This window comes from Desmodus rotundus, chromosome 1 (assembly GCF_022682495.2).
Source record: "Desmodus rotundus isolate HL8 chromosome 1, HLdesRot8A.1, whole genome shotgun sequence".
Lineage (NCBI taxonomy): Eukaryota > Metazoa > Chordata > Mammalia > Chiroptera > Phyllostomidae > Desmodus > Desmodus rotundus.
Window position 1 is genome coordinate 156,016,564 of NC_071387.1, and position 23,881 is coordinate 156,040,444.

General features: G+C 45.0%; 1 long non-coding RNA gene across 1 annotated transcript; it reads left to right on the top strand.

Moving 5' to 3' along the window:
* The first annotated feature begins 2,609 nt into the window (after positions 1 to 2,609).
* Positions 2,610 to 23,547, top strand: LOC128779312 (uncharacterized). Its single transcript, XR_008425215.2, has 4 exons — positions 2,610 to 3,496; positions 14,942 to 15,055; positions 16,890 to 16,937; positions 20,426 to 23,547. It is a non-coding gene; the product is annotated as an uncharacterized lncRNA (long non-coding RNA).
* The last annotated feature ends 334 nt before the right edge of the window (positions 23,548 to 23,881 follow it).

A 23,881-nucleotide genomic window follows, 5' to 3' on the forward strand; every position in this document is an offset into this window, starting at 1 on the left:
GGAGTAGCTTTCATTTACAGAGGTAAGGAGGCCAGGTAAAGGTGGAAGACCCTTTACTCTGGTAATTACATGACCCCAAAGTGCTCCTGCCCCTCTGTGTGAACTGTAGCAGAACCCGAGTAATGACTACCTATAAATGAGATTTTTTAAATCTTGTAAATGATAAGCAGGGAGAAGAATGATATTTGCAAGGGAATTTTTAAAGCAAAAATTGAACTAGCTCCATTAAGCATATCATGGTCAAAACTCTTGAGTAGTGAATTCTTGCTTTCCTTGGTGCTGCAGAAGCCAATAATTGTTATCACTGGAGCTCCCAACAGGAAGAATCAGGAGGCAGTACCCCTTACCCCTACCCTATGAGTTTCTTCATGAATCCCATTTGCTGGGTCTTATCTGCCACTGAAGATCCTGTAGTGATCTGGGTAGGTACCAACCCTGACATACAGCCGTATATACCGACATTTTTATGTCAAAAGGACAAAATGATTTTGCCCTGAATCAAGTTGTTTTCAAGTTACCAGCCCTGTCTAATCATGTGGTACTTAAAAAACTAATAAACTTAAAGCAAACTCTTCAGTGTGGTCCCCACTGAGCCAGTTTAGGCTTTGGGGGTGGGGTTCTTGAGTTCCTATAAATGGTCCCTGAGAAAGGGGCAGGCCATGCATCTTTGCGCCATAAGTGGCAACTTGTGTCTAATTAAAGCCTTTGGAGGCATTTTGCTAGCAAGGAAGATAATATCTCTGAGATTTTAGATAATTAAAAAAAGGAATTTAACTTGTAAACTTGGCTGTTTAAAATGTAAAGAAGAAAAGTTTTGCAAACTATCAAGCTTTATTTAAATACAACCCAAAGTTTCTTTAGTCCTCCTCTACCTTTCTTTTACATTAATTATACTGTGCCTCAAAGCTGTACCTTACTGAGCCACCTCTCCCTCTTCTGGAGAACCCAGTCCTAACGCCTCATTAGAAGCAAACACTGGTTAATAATTTCAAAGACAGAGACAAATTCTCTAAAGTGATATTCAGTAAACAAAGAAATTAATTATTGAGCAATTTTTAAATAATGAAAAAATAAGTTCTACCTCCATCATGCCATTGTACTATAGCCTGAACATTGCCCTTATAAAAATACACATTTGTAAATGTGTGGCTGATCCATAGGATCCTCTCATCCTCAGAAACGCAGCCCCAAACCGCACAGACGCAGGAGCACTGGGGTGCGGCTGGGCGCAGAGTGTGCGCCCCTGGCACAGCAACTCACAGTGCGGGCTGGCCTGGGGCTCTGCGTGCTACGCGCTGCGTGCTTCGTCTTCTCTCATCGCTCTCCAAAAGGATTTTTTAAACTCCACTGAAGATTAGTAAAATATGATTCTCATCTGATAGATTGCCCACCGGCTCGTTTTGCTGAAATGAAATATTTTTATTTGCCTACAACTAACATAAGTTTTAAAGAACAACCTCATTTGTTCCACTTATCTTTGAAATTGTGGTGGGCACAAAGCAGCAATATTGTATCATTCTTATTCTGGAACAAGATTTGGCAGGTTCTAAAACATACCAAATGTTCTAATTTAATGTTCAGAGACTTTTTATGTGCCACAGAATAGGTCTAAAATTCTACAGCAATAATAATCCTTTAACTAAATATACAAATATATTCTTGACCAAAGCATCTAGTGTGGGAGAAGGGGGATGGTTATCATGACATCATTGCTATTATTTAAATTAAACTGTTTGGGGAGGTACAGTTGTTAATAAAAGCCTTCTTCTCCCACCCCCACCAGGTTTCTCCACCCCCTCTGGCATTTTATGATGTGCCCTCTCACCTTTTGTGTAAGCAGAATTGTTGGTCCTTAGGTAGCCTAATGTACAAGTGCAGTGGCTCGTCTACAGGTCAGCAAAAAGAAAATGCAGAGAAAAAGTACCGTGTTTAAGGATAGTTGCTTCAGAAAATATAGGTATGTACGAGCTTAGAGTGCTGGTATTCCAACTTTTTCTCTTTGTCAGTGTGTGTGTGGACACAGAGGATTCTCTGAACGCTTGTGCCGACCCTCTGCAGTATCCCCGTCGGTGTGCACTAGGGCTGCCCCGTAATCATGCCATGGGACTGGCTTACTACGGTTACCAGAGAACTAATGGGTTGTCCGTGTGGAAAAGCCTGCTCCTATTTTTTAAATCCCGTCACTGTAATGAATCCGTTTTGGGCCAGTCCGAGACTTCTACTTTTATCCATCGTGGATGTTCTTGTCCCAGAAAACTATTTCAACCACTTTTGGTTCCTGACCATTGCTGTAATGCCCCACTTCTTTTTCTGCAACTACTTTTCGTTTTTTAGCCTATTTTCGTATTTAATAATAATAAACAACCCTTGCTGCTTAGAAACTCAATTGAAGTGATTCGGTGAGCTCTCGCCTTGGTCCTTTTACGAACTATATCTCAAATATTGGATATGCTCGGACTTTGTCCTGGGCTCCCAGCTGCCGGATACTGGAGCTACTTTTTCCGTATTTCACCTTTTTTCTAGCCTGGAGAGTGCTCGCCACACACACACACGCACACACGTGCATACACGCACACACACACACACACCCTCCGTATAAAACAAACAAACCCAAGTTGAAGGAGTGCCCCAAAAGTGAACAGAGACGCGGGGCTGTGGCTGACCCTGGGTGGTGCGAAGACACCCCAGTGAGCGGCGCCCGCACCAGGACTGTGGCTAAGGTGGGCGCCAGCGGCAGGGATGAGGACGCGCGGGGAATGTGCGGGCTTCCAGCTCTTGTCTGAGACGCAGGCGAGGATGGCCAGGCGCTCAGGAAGGAAATATCAAAGTTCTGTAGAGCTTGGAGCCCCTAGACAGCCACCCCTGTGCGGGTGGAGAGCCGAGCTCCAGCACGGAGCGGCCTCAGGCTCTCAGTCTGCCGAAGTAGAAGCTCTTGAAGGGGGTCCCGCGGCGCTTTTGTACTGCCCCGCCTTGGCCAGCCATGATCTGACGCGCAGGCTCCCCCGGGACTCGGGGGCGTCGCACAGCAGCTGGGTGGGGAGCAATTTATCCCTCCTCGACCCAACCCAGCCCATCTTTGGTTACTTCACCCTACTCCTCCCAACCCTACTCCTCCTCCTCCTCTACCTACGCCTTCACCACCTCAGATTCTCCACCTCCTCTTCATCCTCCATCCCCCCTTCTACTTCTCCCTCCCCCTTTCTTTCCTCCCTCCCGCCTCCCTTCCCTCTTCCTCTCCCCTCCCTCTCTCCTCTGAATAAGCAAGCTTTTGCCTCTAAAAGTCACAAGTAATCCTCGTGTGTGACAGAGAGAGAGAGAGAGAGAGAGAGAGAGAGAGAGAGAGAGAGAGAGAGACGAGAGAGAGAGACACACGAGAGCCTACTGAGAGGAGCGGCAGACGGGAGGGAAATCTGGCACAAGGGCTGAAATCAGGCACAACGGCTGGGAGAAAAAACTTGACGCTTCTGGGCCACCATTTGAAAGGTCCTCGTTCGAGGTGAGTACTCTGGGGGCAGTGGAGATCGGTTCCTGGCAGAGTCCAGCCTCCGCCCAGACCCAATGCCCGTGAGATGAGAACCATTACCTGGGGCTACTAAAATAATGATGAACATGGGGGTGGAGCGCGGTGGGCAGGCTCCAGACGGAAAGCCGGGACCAAGAGGATGCTTTGCGCCCAGGAGGTTGAACCCTGTGCTCTTGCCTTGGGGCAGGCACCCTGTGCGTCCTGCAAGGATTCCAAGCGGCGCTGGGGAGGGGGGCTTCCAGCTACCCGATTTCCCTCCCTGTGCTGTGCGTTCCCACAGCTCCCCTCTATAACACACACGCGTGCAAATGAGCTCCTGCTCCTTCATGAAGTGACAATTTGCGCACGGCTCAAACCTTGCAAAGGGAAAGTTAGGCAAGGCGGGGCTGCGCAGCTCTGCGGTTCCCTAGAACCTACACTGGGAATCCGAGACTTGCGCAGAAAATTGACAGTTTTCCTTTAAAGAAAAATACCTTTAACGAAAATGTGTATGTATTCAAAAAGATTATTGGATTACTATGTCTGATCAGCTGCTGATGACCTACCAATAAGCGTTTTAAACACACACGCACATTCGCGCGCGCGCACACACACGCCAGGGACTATGTACAGTGGGGAAGGTCGTCATAAGTAACCAAGAATTTAGAGTTGCGAGGGCTTTTAAATGTGTAAAGGTTTTGTATGTGTCCTCCATGTGTACCGAGAACAGAGCAAGTGGGAAGAGGGAGAGCGCAGTTGGCTCGGCGTTTTTTCTGTGCCTGTGTGTTTCGTGTGTTGTCAGCTGGCTCAGGTTTCTAAGCGCTGAACGATGCCAGGGGCGGGGGCCGGCATCCACCATCCACCTCGGCACCCTAGTGGCGAAACAGGACTCATTTGTTTGGTGCAGAGCGGTGACGACCTAGAAGAGACTGAAGTGTGGTTAGGTCGGCCCCCTGCCATCCATTACACCTGCTGCAGATGGCTCAAGTGGTAGAGTGATTTTCTTTGCGGGGATCAAGAAGGGAGGAGGGCGAGGCTAGAGCCTCGCCCCACTATTAGAAGTACCATAAAGAACCAAAGACATGAAAGAAGCCATTTTTTTCCATCAAAAGCAATAATATTGCGGCGGTTCATGAGTGAACCTAGGACATGTTAGTGACCTTGGTGGCTGACCCCAATTGATGACAGAGCAAAATTTTAGGACTACTATTTTTTTAAATTAATTTTTGATGAAGTGCCTACTCCTACACACACATATACACGTACATCTCCAACCAGATGCACACAGGTGCCCTTGGAGCTCTACTCCTGGAAGCCAAACCTCATTGAGCCCCTGCGGATTTCACCGAAGCTGAGAGCGAAGCCACTCCAGACTCCAGACGCAGCAGCCTTTTCCCTCTCCCCAAGCGATGTATGGCAATTAGCCTGCCTGCTACCACACACAAGTCCACCCTACCCAGATAAACATCTAGGTGGGATTTAGCAAGGTTTCAAATGTATCCAGCTCATTTTCACATGCAAAGATGTGCCTTCTGATTAATATTCCCATCCTTGCAACCCTTCCTCCCTTTAGGCTCCTCAACCAGGAGAAAAGGAAGTACACACACACACACACACTCACACACACACACACACACACACCCTCCCAGTAATGCCCACTGGGAGGGCAGGTGTGACAAAGGAACACAGACAATCTAATGACAGTTTATTTAGCCTGCGTTCGTTCCTTAATTTTCTTTTTAAACAACAGACATTAAAAGAGAAATATATTAAGGGAGATCTAAATAGAACGAGAAGCCTTGTCTCCACCCTTACTTCACCACAATAATCATAGATATTTCTCATGGAATAAGAATCAATTTCACTGGCCTAATTTCCTGTTCTGAATCAAGAAACATTCCTGTAACTAGGGTTTAATATGCTTATGCTTTGGAAATGATTAGGAATACAGAGAAATCCCATCATTTTGACACTTAAATTCTATTTTTTTCTATTTTCTTTAATGCTAATCAATAATTCTAGAGTCAATAACATCAAAGAATATCAAGCAACAATGAGAACCCATTCTAGCTAAGATTTTCAAGCCACAAATAAAGCTACATTCAAGAAACTCAATGCTTCCAAATACAGGAGAAAAATTCAACCCTGCATTTTTTCAAGGTGCTTTCAATACCCAAAGACACCTCTGAACTGGGTTTGGTTGATGGGTGCTTGCTGTGTGCCCAATGTAATTCAATTTTTCTGTAATTATTTTCCTGTTAAGACTTCCATATTACAAGGAAAAGTTGACTTTGATATGCAGTAGGGTGCACAATAAATTGAGAGATATGCCATTAGGATATAGCTCTGTTTTATTAATTATTAGTAATACAGGTTTATTCGTACATCGTACAGACTGCTAACAGCCTGCTCTGGGATGTGAATGCATTATTACCAGAACACATTTGCACACACATGCAGGGAAAAAAAATACCTGAAAAAATGAGTTGAGGAACAGGCTCCTTGAGTATTTTAGAAATTTGTTTAATTAGAGAAAAAGACACAGAGAGACTTGATTTAAAACTCTTGACATTAGGGGCACTAAGAGATTCTGCTTTTACTTAAACAAAATAAAATTAGCAAAACTTTTGAAATTGTAGAGAATGCAGACAAAAGTTGAGCCCTTACCAGACCCCCCTCCCTTTTCCACTTTAAACTCTTGTTCCAACCATTATGTATAAAGCTAAAGAAAACAATTTCTAAGGTGAACTGGAACTTTCAGTGACAAGTTTGTGCTTTTTAATTCTGGGATTTTCAAAGAGTAATATTTTAAATGGGAAAATCTCAAGGATTCAAATAAGTTCAAATACTCCCATTTTTAAGAGAAAAAAATAAATTTTAATATACAAGCAAGTTAACACCCGAATCACATTCAATCAGGTTTCTTGGGCCCAGCTGAACCTCAGAACCTAACACTGGAAAGGGAGGCATCCTAAAGACAAGAGGAGGCTGACATCCCTCCTTCCTCCCCCACTGCTGGAACCACCTACATCTCCTTTTCATATGAAATGGTTATTTATTTGAACAGAAAAGATTGATAGAGACAGTAAAATTGTAATACAAGGATTGGTTCTTTCCACCCTTATCCTTGCTGGGTTTTCCTCGGGCCTCGCCACCCGTTGGCACCTTCTCCCACCTTTCCCAACCTACGCGTTTCCTATTGCATTTAGCGGGATTTACCTATCTATCTATCTACCCTTAGATTTCAAAGATATCACCACCACCCCATATTTGCCTCTACTTCCGGTGTAATTGAGATCATAATTCTGAAAGAAAAGCTATCAAATCGCAGTCCCCGGCGGCGGTGAGGGCCGCTCAAGGTGCCGGATTCTAGCGAGCTGGAGGGCTCGGCGGGTCCGCGTGCCAGGCGCCAGCCACAGCACGTAAGTCTGAGTCCTTGAGTCGCACATTTCCCCTCCTTAATAAACTCTCCTCGTTACCTAATTTGTAAAGATACCATCTTTAGTCAGCACTGAAATGGGGGTGGTGGAGGAGAGAGGCCTGGGTCATGAACCCAAAGAGGCTTCAGTTTCCTCTTCGGTTTCTCATCGAACCGGGAGGAGGTGGCCAACTGCGCCTCCGGATCCCTTTGGTTCCCCAGAAGGAAGAACCTTGGGCTGGAGGGAGCGTGTGCCCGCGCTAGTGTGCAGTCTCACCCGACAGTCCCCGTAGGGGTCTCTAGAAGCAGAAGCTTTGCCTTTCCCGGGACACACAAGGCCCAGAGGGGCGGGCCGATCCTTGCGCGCAGATTCCTGCAGCCTCCCAAGTCCATGCACCCGGGCACTCCCCAGCCCGGGGCCGCCCCGACGGCCCCGACGCCGGGACCGCATAGCCAGTAGGTGTCGCTGTTCCCCTGCTAGCGGGAGCCAGGAGCCCCGCGCTGGCCCCCAGCGCCAGACAGTCTCCCGCGCCAGGCGGGTTCACAGGCCCTCGAGAGCTCCCGAGAGAGGGCCAGTGCCTCCCGAGGCACTCCCCTGGCTGATCTGGCCTGGGCCGCAGCAATACTGGCCGCCTAAAGGGCCGCCCTCGCGGAGAAAAAGAAGAGAGGCGTCTGTTGGGGCAAAACACCGGGCCCCGACGGAAGCAGCTGGAAACCATCAACTCTCTCCTTTCCATTCTCTTCTGTGGTCAGCGACCCGGCACTGGGCGCATCCTAGCAAAACCCAGAGCCGGGATATTTCACCCAGACTCCACAATGTCTTTAAATATAAATAAGAGGTTGAAATCCCAGCTTCGTGGGAGCTAGCCACAGAAAGGGTGGATTGATTTCAATTTCTTGCCTAAAGAGGGGGGAGGGGCGGAGGGAAGGCAGGGGGGAGGCAGGAAGGGACAGAAAAAAAAAAAAAGAAAAGAAAGAAAGAAACCTGGGCCTGGCCACGAGCGTGAGCTATACACCATCTTTTACAGTCGTGTGCACGCAGAGCTGTCGGGCAACGACGACCGCCCCCTCCCCCAGCCCAGGAAGGAGTCAGTATTTGGACGTGGCAGTCTTCCCCCAACGCATTGCTTGCCAAGTATTATTCCTCTTCGGAAACCTAGCAGTTAGCACGTCTTGGGAATCTGGATTGAATTCTAGGTATTGAGAATTCTATGCCCTTCTCCGGCATCCTGCGGCTCCCTGTCTGCGGCCTCAGTGTGCCGCCTAAGAGATTATTAATCAGAAGCGTTCTTTTTGTTTGTGTCTCAAAAGGAGGGGGTTTGGCTTTTGAATACCGAGAAGGACATTTACAATGGGTACATCCCATAGGTGACTGGAGATTTTATTTTGCTTTTTAACGTTTTGTACAAGGAAATCACGACGGCGATTTGAAAATAGAGAGGGAGATTGCATTCAAAACGTTAAATTCAGAACCTTGTGTTACTGAAAGAGTTAGTATGCAAAATGCAGTGGGCAATATATTTAAACTTACGTTTAAAACCATATCTTCAGTTAAAATGTGGGGACATTTGGCTGTAAGTTCTTAGTAAGACCCACACTTCATCTGTATTTTGGGTTAACATAATCAAATTGTGAAGAAAAATGTAAAGAAAGTAACAATCAATTATCAAAGAGGAAGAAAGAAAAAATCTTACTTAAAGTCCAAAATACTTCGGAACACTTTCCTTTGCTTCTACTCTGGGCCTGGGTGTTGCTATCTCGCAGGGCAATGCTGGGCAAATGCCAGCGTCTTCAAGGCAAGCCTTAAATTTGTAACGTGAGGTGGCCAACATCATCTTTAAATGTCATGCCTTTTGCTATGTTTCACGAAATTGGCTTCTTTTCGTTAAATCCTATATCTGCAATACAATTCTAAGTAATTATTTCTGATTGAGACAGCAAATTAATCATTCGGTGACGTGGGTGGGGGGAGAAACACGTGTCTAATTGGAGGTTGTGAAGTTCAGTGAGGTGATATTTTTAGCTTGGAAAGTCTAAATTCATATATTTGGGTATCTCTCCTCCTCCTATCGTTTCTCCACTTCCTCCCCATTTTACTCCCTTTCACTCAACCCTTTGGTGTCCTTTCTCCCGCTTTCTTCCCGTTTCCTCAGCCTGTCTTTCTTTCCTCCCCCCTCCTCCCTTCGCCTCTCCTCTTTCCTCTTCAGTCTCCTCTTCCTCTGTCTCTGTCTCTGTCTCTGTCTCTCTCTCTCCCACCCACACACACACACTCTGCCGCTCCCCCCTCTGTGTTTGTATCTCTCTCCCCTCCTCACTTATTGTCTGATCCTATCAGCCAAGTTAATATAAAAGTAGCGAGTGGGAGGCCCAGCACCCTCTCTCACGAGCGCCCAGGGCACTTGGGTGAGGTGTCTGCCGCTGCCAGGTTACCGGCGTGAGTGGTGGCCTTTGGTGCAGGGCACGTTGCTTGCGGAGGAGTTGGGGTCTGTGCGGGGCTTATTCAAATGCCGCCCGCTGCTGCTGTGATTCGCAGGGACTCAGCCTCCATGTGGTAATGCGGGGTTGGGGGGGAGGTGCCGAGGGGCGGGGAGGGGAGGATGGGGGTGAGGGCGGGGTGGGAGGGGGCTCCAGCACCGCGCGCTCAGCTGCCGGGCTGGGACAGAGCACCGGGACCCGCGGCGGCGGCGGCAGCGGCTCTATCCACCCTCCAGCACAACATCCCCTGAACCAGCGATCCACAGAGCCACCGGCCCCCGGGGTAAGCCACACGCGCACACGGCAGTGACGGTGACGGGTCGGATGCTTCAGGTTACTACCTTGCACCAATAAGGGAGATTAGAAACAGAAAAAGAGATTACAGAGAGATCAGATATGAGGTGTACCTCTCTATGTCCCTTGTCACAGAGCGCGCGCGCACACGCACACATGCGTCTGTACACACATGTATGCACAGGCATCCATACGTGCACACATTCCTTGCTACTACCATCGAAATATATGCACCGCCACTCTGAGCCCTGCAACGTGGCCGGTGTGTTTGTCCTGACCCCCACATAAAGGCAGGCAGGTGTGTGCCAGAGTCCAGGCAGGAACAAACGGACAGGCACGATTGCATTGCAGCCAAACTCAAAAAGACATTTAACCTGCCGAATTGTTTCACTCAGGCAGGTGCCCCCCAGAAGCCCCAGAAACCGGCAATTCTTTAGCCAGTTGTGGAATTCTGCAACTATTCATAAGATGTGTGAACATGTACTTTAGAAAAGGTAATCTTGCTATATATAGCAAGATAAGGGCAAACCTAAAGGATGAGTGTTTCCATTTTTTAACGTTTTACGTGCAGCCATCTGACCGCTTTTTATTGGGTGACATATCATATGAGCACTTTGGTGTAGGCTTGGGAAAACTACAGTCAGAGGTAAGGCTGAAAATGCCATAAGAATTAAGGGTGCTAAAAATGGATGCTGGATAGTCCAGTATGAAAGGTGGTATATAGCTGCAGATTTTAAATGGGGGAAATATATGTGAATATTTATACACGAGAGCTATTGGGGAGGGCTGGCTTGTCCTGGGTATCTGTGCAGGTAAGTCATTCATAAGAAAACTAATTACCTGTGCATGTACTTGGACTTGAATAAGCTGCATGTGTGCCTATTTGTTGTTCTTTGTGGCTATGCAATTATAGATTCATCTTTTTAAAAATAATAGCTCGGAGGGAATTTTTAAAGTGGACTTCATACATATATATTGTTCAAAAGCCATTGTGCGGAATATAGATATGTTGCCAGAAAGGCAATCTTGCTCTATAAATAAGATTACCATTGCTTGACATCTAGCTCAAGGCCTGTATATTTTAGGGCAAATCAAATGGCTTAATATAGCCAACTGTTTTGTTTCTTTATTTTCATTTCAAAGTCAGGGATTAAGGACACTATTTAATCAAGGTAATGTACCCCCCCCCCAGCATTACTAAGATAAAAATGAAACTCAGTAAATTTTGAACGCAGCAGACAAGGCACAACATACAACATGGTTGAAAATGTCTTCCTTGCAGAAGGCTGTCCATTGCTGTGTCTACACATTTTAAAATAGATTTTTTTTTTGCAATAAAAAATGCTAGAAAGCAATAGGACGCTGAATGCCGCACCTTTCAGTCAACCAGCATAAAAATTCTGTAGAAATCTTTGGAGTCACTTTCCTTTATACATACATTATTCCAAATGCACTGGCCCAAGCTGTCTTTTTGTTAATATGAAGTTAATTAGACAATCAAACTTTGAGCCTTGAGCAACGGGCATTACAGCCCATCTAGGGTGTATGTCAGGAAAGGAAAAAAAAAATGTGTCTTTTCTTTTATGACCAACCCAGGAGGTTATACAGCTGGCATTGCATCCATGGCAGATGTGCATATTTGGAGCCTTAAATGAACAGGAGCAGGGAGACAACTGTGCATATTATCTAGCAAGAGACAGTAGCAGACACTCGCTAAAAAATACAGACAGAAAGGGACCAGAGAAACAGATAGACATAATAAGATAGCAAAAAAAGGGAGGGGTATAATCAATAAAACGATACAATCTGAACTTTTCGCGAATTAAAAAATGCAAATATACCTTTACATATGCATCAGTATTAAAAATAATACACGCTGGAACCAACAGGAGCGGGAGCAGGAGGAGGAGGTGGAGGAGGAGAGGTGGAGGAGGAGAGGAGGAGGAGGAGGAGGAGAAAGAATGGAGGCGCCGCGGAGCCCTGATTATGCATGGGCTGGAGCTGCCTCCTCTAACCTGTTCTTCTCGGAGCCGGGCAGCCGGCGGTCCTCAGCCGCCCACAGAACAGGAACCGAAACAACCGTTCCCGAAGGCTACAGCGTTTATTTTTCTCTTTTGGGGGTTTTGGCGGTTGTTTCATGGGCTCGCCAACTGGCCCCTTTAATTAAAAGCTTCAATAAAAGGCGATCGCGCCAGGAATTCACCGGCTCCTCTTCGCGCAGGATTTGCATATTTTTTTAATGCCCTAATTTCCTTGATGTATGTAAATGTAGCCGGACGTAGTGGGAGACGGGGAGCTGACGTCAATGGACGTGACCTCGCAGCTAAACCTTGAACGTGAAGCCGGGATGGGGGAAAACACGGAGCGGCGGCCGCCGGAGCCCGCCAGTGCGGGCAGGGCGGCGGCGGTGGCGGAGCCCAGGCCTGCGGGGGCTGAGGGGTCCCGGCCGGCCCCAGGGGAGGACAAGCCGCTACCTCTTTCTCCGCCGCCCGGCTGCCAGCCTCTCCAGCCTTCCGGCGCCCTCGCGGGCTCTTGTCCTGAACCTCCAGCCCCATCAAATACACGTTATTTTGCTTCCCTCAGAAAAACAACACACCTAAAAAACAACAAACCAAAGACAACAGATAAACCGAGTTCCCAAATGTTTTAGACCAATGCTCGCGTAGCTTATCAGAAAGAAGACTGACAATGGAACATGATTTTTTTTTTTTTTTGACTTCTCTCCACAAGAAGAGGAGGGGGAGACCTCAGACAACAGAAAATCACTCCTAAAACACGATAAGCTACACGTGTTTCCAGTAGGGAGAGGTAAATCGCCCAGTCGATTGGTGGGGGCTTCTCGTTTGGGTACCTGTTTACCTGTGCAATCGTTATGCACGTTGGCTTCATTAACACGTTGGCTTCGTTAACAGCCATGCCATTAGCATGCTTTTTAATGTGATGGGAGTGTCTCGCGCGTGTGTGTGTGTGTGTGTGTGTGTGTGTGTTGGGAGGTGCTTGGGCTGGTGAGCACCGAGGCAGGCGCTGTGAGCCAGATGAGAGATCTGTGTCTCCCCACGGCCACCTCTGGGACTTATCTGCAGGGACATGCAGGCCAGACAGAGCTCCCGGGCAGGAGTTCGAGTTTCACCCACTTGAAAGAGGTGGTGGCGGCTGCGGTGGTGGCGTGGTGGTCGGAGGAGGTTCTCTCTTAAACAGCCAGGCCCTAGCGATTACATAGGGAGGGGTTCTTGAGGTGCGAATCTTCGCGCTGCCGCCGCCTCTGGCGCTGCCTGGCCGGATTTAGCCTGGTGTGTCTTTCACTTGGAGCTCTGCAACCTCGGTGGGGAGGTAGCGTCTCCTCCTTCCCCGGCAGGGAGGCCTTCAGACGCCCGCTACCCGCCCACCCTCAAGGCCCGCGGGCCAGCGTGTGCGTGTCCACGCACTGGGCAGGGGGCTGCTGGCAACTCCCTGTGCACAGCTGCTTCCGCCTCTGCTGACCACCCTCTGCCAGGCAGCTAAGAAATGGTCCTCGGCCTCTTTTGGGCCAGGGCCGTGCAGAGCTGGTGGTGGAGGGCAGAGCCAGAGGCTGGCAAGGAAGGGGCTCCGGAAGCCGCGGTCTTCGCTTCTCTATGCTGCCCTTGGCCGCCAAGGCTGCGGTTTCTTCCTTCCACCTCGCAGCCCGAGCTTTGTTTTCTTGACACGCTCGTGGCCACTGGGCCCCACGCCTGCGAGGGGAATGTGTGCGTGTGCACGGGGGGCGAGCGCGCGCGGTGGGCGGGGGCCCTCCCGCCAAGGACACGCCTGGCTGTCTGTCCTCAGGCTGCACTTGGCGGGAAAGCTGGGGGCCGCCAGCGGGGCTGCAAGCTCCCGGCTCTTATTACCGCCTCCCTGCTCCCCGCAGGCCTCATTTACATACGGGCCACTCGTCAGAATTTTTACAACCCCCCCCTCCCGCCTCCGGTCGCACGCGCGCAGGCTCGAAACAAGCGCCCGCGCACGCAGACCCCGGTGCCCAGGCTGCGGCTGGCCAGGGCGCGCAAACAGGCCCAGGGGTACAAGCAGCCCTCAGCAGAAAAGATTCTTGCACCCTCCCTCTTGCGCCTACATCCCTGACAGCCTGCCCGATCGTGTTTCAGGAAGCCCACCTTCCCCACAAAGCCCCCACTCTTCTCTCACTGCACACTCCCACTCAAGCCCTCCACATCTCTCTGCCTCTTTCCCTGAGAAACACACACACACACGCGCTTTTTCTTCCCACTCAAATAGATAATCCCTATGGCGAGTTCCTGGTACCTTTTGAGTAGCTCTGGAGTTTAAAGAATAAAAATCCTTATAACGTATTTCTTGTAGTTAGCCAAACACATTTAACGAACACAACAGAAAGAAGGGGAGGAGTGAGGAAGAGGGACTTGAACCAAAAGCCCTTTCTTTAAGAAGAAAAAAAGTCTGCAAGTCAAAAGGTCATTCTCCAAGTTTGTAAATAAAATAGCAAAAGGAGTCTCAAAAAGAAAGCGAGGAAAGAAGGAAGGTAGAAAGATCCACAAGTTACATAAAATGGTGCATTGGAAAAATAAGTCAGGGCTTTTCTTGAGAGAGAAATCAAAGGGAGAGAACTGGAGGAAAAAAGAAAAAGAGGGAGAAGAAAATAAAAGGTAGAAAAGGCAAAAGAAGTTTCCAAAGAAATGTGTGCTGTGCACCCTACAATAGGAAAATGTAGCCATTGCCCTCCTTCAGACGAGACATTTCTAATTTGTTCCGTCTGTCAGGAGGGGACTATGAGAGGTTTGGGTGCAAATTCATTATCTCTGGCAACGCAGAACGTAGTGTGGGGACTGAAAAAGACCGTGGCAATGGATGAACAATAGGGCTTCAGTTCATCAGTAACAAAAGCAGTGGGGAAATTGGTTGAGTTTCAGAGCACGTCCTCCTCGGCAGAGGGGGCTGGACTAGACCTTGGACAGCCCCCCCAAAAACTTGCCGAGCCTCGCACACACCACTTCACTCTCCACTCCGAGGCTCAAGGAGCAAGTGCCTGGCGTGGGGGGGAAAGTTGGCTTTTTTTCTTCCTTCGTCTTTTGCGCCCTTCTCTCTTTCCCCAGAAGGGAAGGTCCCTTCAAACTATTTTAGACCCAATCGAGCAAGAATCACCGAGTGGAATTGAGCGGCAGTTTTAAATGTGCTAAGGAGAGGGATGGTCTGAATTTTTTTCTTTTCTTTCTTTCTTTTTTTTTTTTCTTTCTTTCTTTTTTTTTTTTTTTTCTTTTTTGGAGACGCCGAGAGGAGCCTGGTTGTGTAACTGCGGCCGCCCTGTGACTGGATCTTGTCTTCTGGCCCGCGCTTTTGGATTTGGGGGCAACACTGCCTCGCTCAGGAGGAGAGCACAAGTGAGTACAGTGGCGGGCCGCAGGCGGCAACTCGGCCGGCGGCGCGGGGCCCTCACTGCCCGCCGCAGCCCCGCTCCCGCGCTCCTCACCTCGCTGGGAGCCGGTGCCCGCAGCGACGCGCTGCAGGTCGCTCCGAGGGCCAGTCCCGGGTTTGCTTCAGCTAATGATTGCGTGTCTTGGATTCTAAACCTGTTGATCTCATGAATTGTGTAAGCCAGGGCTGTTAATTATCCAGCGGCCTGACTCCCTATTGCAAAGAGAAGCCAGGAAAATTTCGTACTGGAAAGGGAAATTTTGTATGTAATTTTATCTTATTGGTGGTGGGAATTTTCCCTCTTAAACCCTGGAGCCAAATATGGTTGTATTTTGCATTCCTGGATTCAAGATTCGTATTTTGAAAAATTCTTTTAACCCCCTGAAAGTTGCAATTACCTGGCAATGAAGAGAGAGTCTGATAGGATTTGGGTGGAAACTTAAACACAGTAGCTAACTAGACCTGGTGGATTTCCACTTCCTTCTTGTCTTTGCTTTTTGGTTTCTGCGAGGCGAGAGGACGCTTTGCAGGGTGATCCCAAGTTCAGATTGATCAAGATGCAACCATTGCGGTCAGTTATTGGGACTTCGAGCTTCTGATATCCTAGCGAAGGCCAGTCTCTGCGGTTTGGTTGAAGCCCAGACTCTGCTGAGGGAGGCAAGACCGTCCTTCCGCGGCCTGGAATTGTCTGAGGAAACCCGGGCAGTGGGGACCCAGGCAATGCATTTGCATTACAGTCTGTGGCATTTTTCTCTAGCAAGGTACCTGCGGTGCTTGAATGGAGGACTGTCTTTAGGGGTCAGGGCAGCAATGGAATTGATCAGAAGTTAGACCGGAGGCCCTGTCAAGTCACGGCCACGGCCGGGGGCTCTTTTGGAGCAGGGGCTGCCTTGGGCCCAGAACAGTGGGGTTGGATCCGGTTTCCTCCCTCTCCTGATGCCCACCTCTGCCCACCACCCTCTTTCTCCTCCTTGGCACCAGTAATAAGGGCGCTGTCTCAGGAAACAAGCTCCCATAGTCGGGTTAATTGAACCAGTGCAGTACTTTCATTTTGCAAAACCAATAGCCCCACCCTGCCACTTCAAAATAACAATAAGCATTTTAAAAAATCATAGAAGAAAAGCAACCTATTTCCAGGAGTGTAAGACTTCTTGACTATATTGAATCATGGGGGATGGGGGAAGGGAATAAAAAAATCCACCACTTTAGAGCAATCAGGTTTTACATTATTCATTGATTTACTGGAGGAAATAGCCAATCAGGAGCCATAGATATGAATGCACATCTCACCGTGCTGTGGCCTTACAGTAAACTATTTGCATCTTTCTAATGGATTAGATATTTACCCAGGGATTCCCATTGTTTGAAAGGCCTGGAAATTCAGTTCCTTAAACATTTAGAAAATATGACTTTGTTCCAGTCTTAAAATTCGTTCAGGGACGAACTCTCCCTCTTCTTTTGTACGGCAGGTTACAGTGTTCAAATCCCTAATATTTCTTGAGTCCTTCTTCCTTCCAGGCTAAAAATAAAAGAAGAAAAAAATTAATTTCCAAACCCCTCCAAGATTCTGCATATTTTGCATTCCCATTATCATGTGTGTCTCCATTTAAATGCAAATTAGCATATTTAACTCTCTAGGTGCCGAAGCCCAGGATACATTGCACTGGGGTTTTCTGGAATCTCTTAGCATTTTAAGGAACCATTGCAATTGCAATACTTTAAATGAAACCAAATGTACACAAGCATAAATATATATATTTATATTAAAACTATGATCATGTTTTCTTGACTGTTTTTCAGATGACTACAAAGAAGCAAAAAATGAATAGACTACCCCACCAACCAAAGGTAATTTTAAAATTTACATCTGACAAAATTAAAGTGATGTACAGAATCAAAACAGAATATTATTTACTGGGTGGCAGGTCTGCAGTGTATTTCCTACCTCGCAGTTCATGCAATAGATACAATTCCAGGAAAACCTAAGTTTTCATATGTGCAGTTTTTTTTCTCAAAGGTAGCTTTTGTATATTATATATCAAAGATAATGTAAACATAACCTGTAACTGCCTATAAAAAAGGAATTGAGGACACAGGATAAATAATAGGCCACTTGTTATTAGAAAGCAAGCCAGTCAAGTACCTTGCCTGAACTATACAATTCACTGTAAATTAAATAGGTTTTATGTAGAAAATGGTAGTCTTGACTGTATTAGTGGACTGTGGTTTACATGCATGAGAATCATACAAACTCAATATTAAAAAGAATTTTGGTGATAGGACAATTCTTTATATACTCTGCAGCAGTCTGAATAGGATTCATAGAGGTGTACTAAATATTAGTGGCAAACCTGATGTATTTGCATTTATGGAATAGCGTAATTCTGATAGAAATATGTGGAAAATCATAACTTTTCACTTTTAACTTAAGCAGAGATTGTTTATTCCCAAGAAAACCAGGATGTTTCAATTCATGTTTCAGCCATCTAGAGACCTGTAAAAAGATTAAAAAACAAGCATGACAATCACGTCCTAGTCTACTGGCCATTAATGGGAATTTATTAGAGAATAAGCAGGCAAGCCATTTGAATTCAGTATATTCTTCAATATGCAGATTTCAAAAAAAGGTATTCTGTGGCTCAGCTAAATAGCTTTTTGAAAAGCAGAAAATACCTGGAATAAGAACCCATAGGTATTAATAGTTGCTCCTAACAATGTATCATAGACATTGCTAGGAATCTTTAGAGCACAGTTGTTTCAATTTGTCTCACATATACATTTCAACTTGTCCTTGAAATGTGTAAGATAAACCATGATATGAACATTGGCAATATTAAATAATAAGGTGCTCAGTGTTAAATCTTGCTCTACATCTTTTCTGTCTCCATACTTTGAAAGATGATGGAGAGGTAAAATATTTAATTGTCTGCCCATAACCATTATATTGGCTATTTTCACTTTTCAAGGCTCTCATAACGAATCTGCAGTACATGTAACAGGCATGGAGGCCAGTCCTGGAGTCGGTTGATATGACTATGTGATATTGCCTTAGAAGATGCTATTTTAAGACAGTATCTTATGTATCTTCTAATTGTAGAAGCATCTGAAATGTTCAGTGTCTTGACTTTCATGATAGTTACTTGGGTTCTAAAAATGCATTTAATTGTTAAATGTGGAAACATAGCAGCATTAATTTGCAAATTCACACAAAAATGGGGGTGATACACATGCAGAAACACATGCATTTGTGCATCACATCTCTTTATTATCACAAGCCTCCACCCCAGACATATACAGAGCAAAAGATATTCTAAAACTATCTGGTATATCCTGGGGTTTTGACTTCAGGAATTGAATTTATCTGGTCATATGCTTGCTCTGTGTAGTAGATGCCAATTCACTAATGATTCTGCTTCTAGGTCTTGGAAAGCAAGACCAAAATAATGTCAATTTTCCAGGGCAGCAAAGCTCATTGGGTTTTACATAATGTCAAAAATGCCATATACCTCAGTGATGTATTCAGTTCTTACCCAGTACCTTATGTTATCACCTCTTAGTGCAAGTAAAAACAGTAACTCTATAGGAGTATATTTCTATGAATTAGTTTGTAGTTTGCCATATATACACATATATCCCACTGCAGCTATTTCTGATTCTACTTCCTGAGTCAAAATTTGATGAGAAAAAATAGATGAGCAATGTCCATAGTGTAGGGTTTGGTTTTTTTTCTTTCAATAATCAGAGTAAGAATGCTCACCAAAAAGTAAATTAGTAAAATATTTAGGGAAAAGTTGGCATGCATGTTACTGAACCATATCTTTAATTGGTGTGATACTGCTGCTTCTACTCTTATTTGGGGGCTTTCCTTAGCAAATCTGATTTTCTTTACTTATCAGTCTTTTCTATAGGATTTACATATGTGTGCTCTGTATGTAATTTGGTAAGCATATTCACACCCATGTCTTAAATGAATAAATTACTGACTCAATAAGAGAGTTTAGTTTTATTCTGAAAGTGTTTTAGCCATTGGAGAAAATAGTTATCGTATAGAAATGAGAGTATTGTGATAAACTAGTGATGTGTGAAATGAATACGAAGATTTATGACATTGGCTTATAGCTTATATTTTAAAGAATAGTAATAACACCAAACATAATTCATAATTTTGGCAAATAGTCCATAAAGTTTGCCCGTGGACTGTGCCTTAGATATTCTGTTGAGGGGCATCTGACTGTTAGAACTGTACACATCGTAGGCACACTAGACAAATATTACTCCTTATGAAGAAGAGAGCTCTTTTAAGTGATCATATTTACAATTTGAAAAGTGCTAAGAAAAGGAATAATGCTAGTTAATTCATGAAACAATATTCCCCTCTAGAAAGAAAAAGGGCGAAGGTGGGGAAGGGAAGTCGAGGGTAGAGTTCTGCTCTTACCATTCAAGTGTTTACGTCTTTTTCATGAGGTAACAATACTTTTTCCATAATTTCATAAGGAAGCTTAGTGCATTTTGACCTTCTGTATGAAAATTGATATTTGAAACTATAGACAAAGGCTCGCCATTTATTACAGTGGAGTTGTGTACAACATTAAAAACTATTGCTGCCGTATTTACCTGTGCTTAATTCTAAGGCACACACCCTATAGAGAGAGTTATTTTTTTTTTAAAACCGGGATGAAGTCGGCTTGCTTACAGCGTTCATTTTGAACTTACAGAACAAAATACGCTACCCTATCACCATGGTACATAGATACAAAACATGCCTGAGCTGTGAAGCCATTAAAAACACACCACCATAGCAATGTACTCACACATCGACTCACTGCGTAATACAGAGCTGATTCCCAGCCCCAGAAAGCAAGGCCCTGCTTTAAGCAATAGCAAAGTGCCTTCCATCTGTCTGCCCATGCAATCTGCCAGAAGAGAAATTCAGGCAAAGACGTTCCCCAGATCTGAAATGCTTTTATCTGTCCTTAGAGAGAGATTTCTTCCAGTCTTTGGATATTAGAGCGATCTACACTAGTACCAAGAAGGTAAAAGGCCTCGGGTTGCTTTTCCAGGAGCAGTCGGTAGTGGTAGCGGAAGAGATGTTGATTGAGAAAATGGGGCTTATTGCAATGCTGCCGCTGCTGCTGCTGCCTCTGCCGCTGCTCAGGCAGCAGGCCTGGGGCAGTTGGCTGATCACTGATGCATATCAATAACCATGTACTTGAGATTTCTCATGACATCATCATTACCTTGGTCTCCCGCGGTCTCGAACCTTTGACCTTGCCGGGCTGGTCCACATTTTGGCAGTGAAAGCCCTTCCAATGATGGCCCTTTTCTCCTTCTTTCAGACCGGGGGCAGCAGCACGCCAGCAAGAAGGCATCTTCTCTTTCCCAGCCTAGAAGCCCTGTGAAATCGAGGATCTTCCCCCTAAAACACACACACACAAGATATTGCAATCAAGCTGCCACTGCTTGGTAAAAAGCTCATGGTGCCTAACCAAAAAGGATCAGGAGCAGATCCTTGAATCAGCTGTCACTTCTATAGAATGGGATTTTTTTTTCCTTCCTTCTTAACCTGCACTGGAAATTGCCGTTGGCTTCATACATCTCCATAGAGGGAGGCTAAGGAGTCTTGCGTGAGAATGAAGCAATTTACAATGCAAATAGAGGCTTCTGAAGGGACGGATACTGCTGCTCACTCATAACCGCTTGCTGCACCTTAATAGCTGGTTTTATTTTCTGATATTAATAGATGAATTGTTGGCTAACGCTGCCGGAGATTACTTGCTGAAAGGGGGAAAAAAAGTTCGGAATAAACTTTGAAAGCAACAGATCTCGTTTGGATGTTTTAGCCGCACACACAAACAGAAGCCAGGTCATATTTACATACAAGGAGGAATCTTAAGCGCCTGCAAGTGTCCTGGAGGACTACTCTTCGGTACTGCCAGAAAGATCGGGATCTGGATTCAGGCCAGAGGAAGACAGAGGAATGTGAGGGAAGCGAGTTGTTATCTTTGGTTATCTAGCTGTATGAGTGTATTGGTCTTCATAAAGCTAGATAACCGAAAGTAAAAACTCCTTCAAGATCGCCGGGGAGCATGTGAGAATGAAAGACTACAACCAAGAGACAGTAAAAACCAGAAAGGTCAGGAATACTTATTGAATCTAACTTTGTTTTCGTTTTTGTTTTCCTTATGATTAAAGGTTGGATTAGAGGAAATTAAGTGACATGCATATGCCAAAAAATAAAGCTGCCAGGTATTTTGAGAGGGGTTGTTGTTACAAGGGAGAGTTGTATAGTGCTAATGAGTTAAGAGGCGTGTGCTGTTTGTCCTACTTAAAAGCAAAAGTTCAAATATGAGGGTTTTTTCCCTTTCTTAGAAAGCTGTTGTAGAGATGACTGGTACCTAGTTTTAAAATGATTTCATATTATCTAGATTTAGGCTGTTCTCTTCTGAGGGCCCCTCCTCTGATAAATTTTAAATTTTAAATTTTGCTTGGAAACTGCATGTATTTGGGGTATATATCAGATCATATGAAATTGGGCTATCAGAAAAGTTTACACTGGAAGGTTAATATTTTGTATCTACTGAGGACATAGTGCTAGTAGGGAAAATGCAAAAAAAAAAAAAGCAGAGGCTGATTTTTATTCTTCTATTCAAAATACAAGGACAGATGCTTCTCTGTTCTAAGAGGGTTTCCTTGAGGAAGCTACTGAAGCAGAAAGACATGATGGAGACGAGATCGCCTCCCCTCTTGTCAAAGTGTTAAAAAAATGTTCTGTCTTACTCTGGGCCTAGCATTGGAAATGAAAGTGACATTTACGCCACAACCCACGTGTGCGCCTCCTCTCTTTTTGTTTAAGGATGATCAGGTCTATCCAGGAAACAGCTCTGGCATCCCAAACTGAAATAATTAGGACGTATATAGACCTGACAAAAATGGAAAGGGGGTGGGGAATCTGAGGGTCTGTCTTGCCTAATTGATTCCGCTAAACGGAATGCAGGAGATGTGAACGGCAGGACGCTCTGATTCCCACGCTCGGGGGCAAGTGGTAAAGCGGGGCGGGCAGCCTATGACAGACAGTCCTGTTGGGGGGGGGGGTATGAAAAAAACATCAAGTACACACCATACTCATCTCCATCGCTTAAGAAAGTAGAGGCATTTCCCACCCACAGCCATCTGCAGCCTCCCAAATGGGAGCACCAACTGGTCTGTAGCTGCTGCATGCTGTCTGTTTCTGTTAATTTTATAACCACTGTTTAATCTGGCCATAATTAAGTTTGGCTCCCTTCTTTGGTTGAGATTTTCAATATTTAAGGAAAGCTAGTAGAAAGCAGTTCCAGGAAAGCACCATTGCTGCCTGCCCCTCATGTCAGATTCTCAGTCCATACTTTTGGCCTTGTGATCACCTTTTGGCTTTTATTTTGGGTGAGTTATATTTAAAAATATATATCTCTATATAACAGACATTATCATCACTTCATCAAGGTGTTTACCTCTTACATAATAATTATAGAAACTTGGCCTAATTATGCTAGTTGACACACTGGAAGTAAAACTATAAAATCATCAACCTGTAGAAAGTTGATTACAGTAACAATATGATAAAAGGTTGTTTTGGTGTAGTCTCAGCTAGAAACATTCTAAACAACCATTTTTATTTAATCTAAAAGTGACTATGCTTAACCAAAACTTTGACTCTTTGAAGGCCCCTATGGTAATCTTTTTGTAAATGTCTTCACATTTGCCCACATTTCACCAAGCAAACATTTGTATATGCATTTAAACATAAATACAAACATTGCAATAAGAAAATGCCGAAAACCCACATGGCCTAGATGGCTGACAATCCCAAATCCCAACTATGCAACTCTTTTCCAAAAGCATTACACTTTCCTTTGTAGCTCCATCTTATTTTAAAACTTCAGTCTGGAGAGGCCTGTAAAACCCCTGATAGTTTCAGTTAGAAACTCTCAGAGACTTTGTTAACATAAATTCTCAATTTGACTGAGGAACACGTGCCAAAGTTTTACTACTGTAGTGACCGTTGAGAAGACCCTTGTTTATTTACATTTGAAGCACTGTTTGTGCAAACAACCTTTCATTGTTAAGTGCCTGTATTCCTTTCATTTACTTCATGTCCAGGGGTGCTATTTACCTAGACCCATTGTCTACTACAATTAACATTTACATTACAAAGTGTGTGGTTTTCTTTCTCAAGGAGGTTCAATTAAGGCAATAAGATGTTTGCTGGGGAAACCTATTGTTTACTGAAAGCACTCAATGGAGTCAAATTACTGAAGCTTTTTGCCTACATCTTGGTCTTTTATGTAAATATGTTAACTATAACATATAAGTAAAATAAACAATATTATAATTATGTGTTTGCCATTGTCATATCAAACTTGCTTTGTATCATACTAATGTTACATGATTTATCGATCAATAAAAATGCATTTCAATGTTATTATTTTCATTTTATTTTTTGCTGTTCCACTGCTCTTGCTGCAACATGTCCCAACTTTTCTTTTTTCTATTACACATCAAGCTTTTGACATTTTGTTTTATTTGTGTGTGTTTAAGAGAGGTACTGTATCTGAGCATGGGTCTGAGGGTGTGTGAGGTAATCTCTACATGACCTTATAATAAGGTGATATTTCTTTGAAATCTGAAATATTCCAAAAGCATGTACATTTAAGTCAAAAGAAGTGTAAATATCAGTTAAGTAGTTCTTTGAAAGCAAGTTTTAACATTGGCAGAAACCGGATCAAGTTTATTTAGCATGCCACTGCATTGTAAAA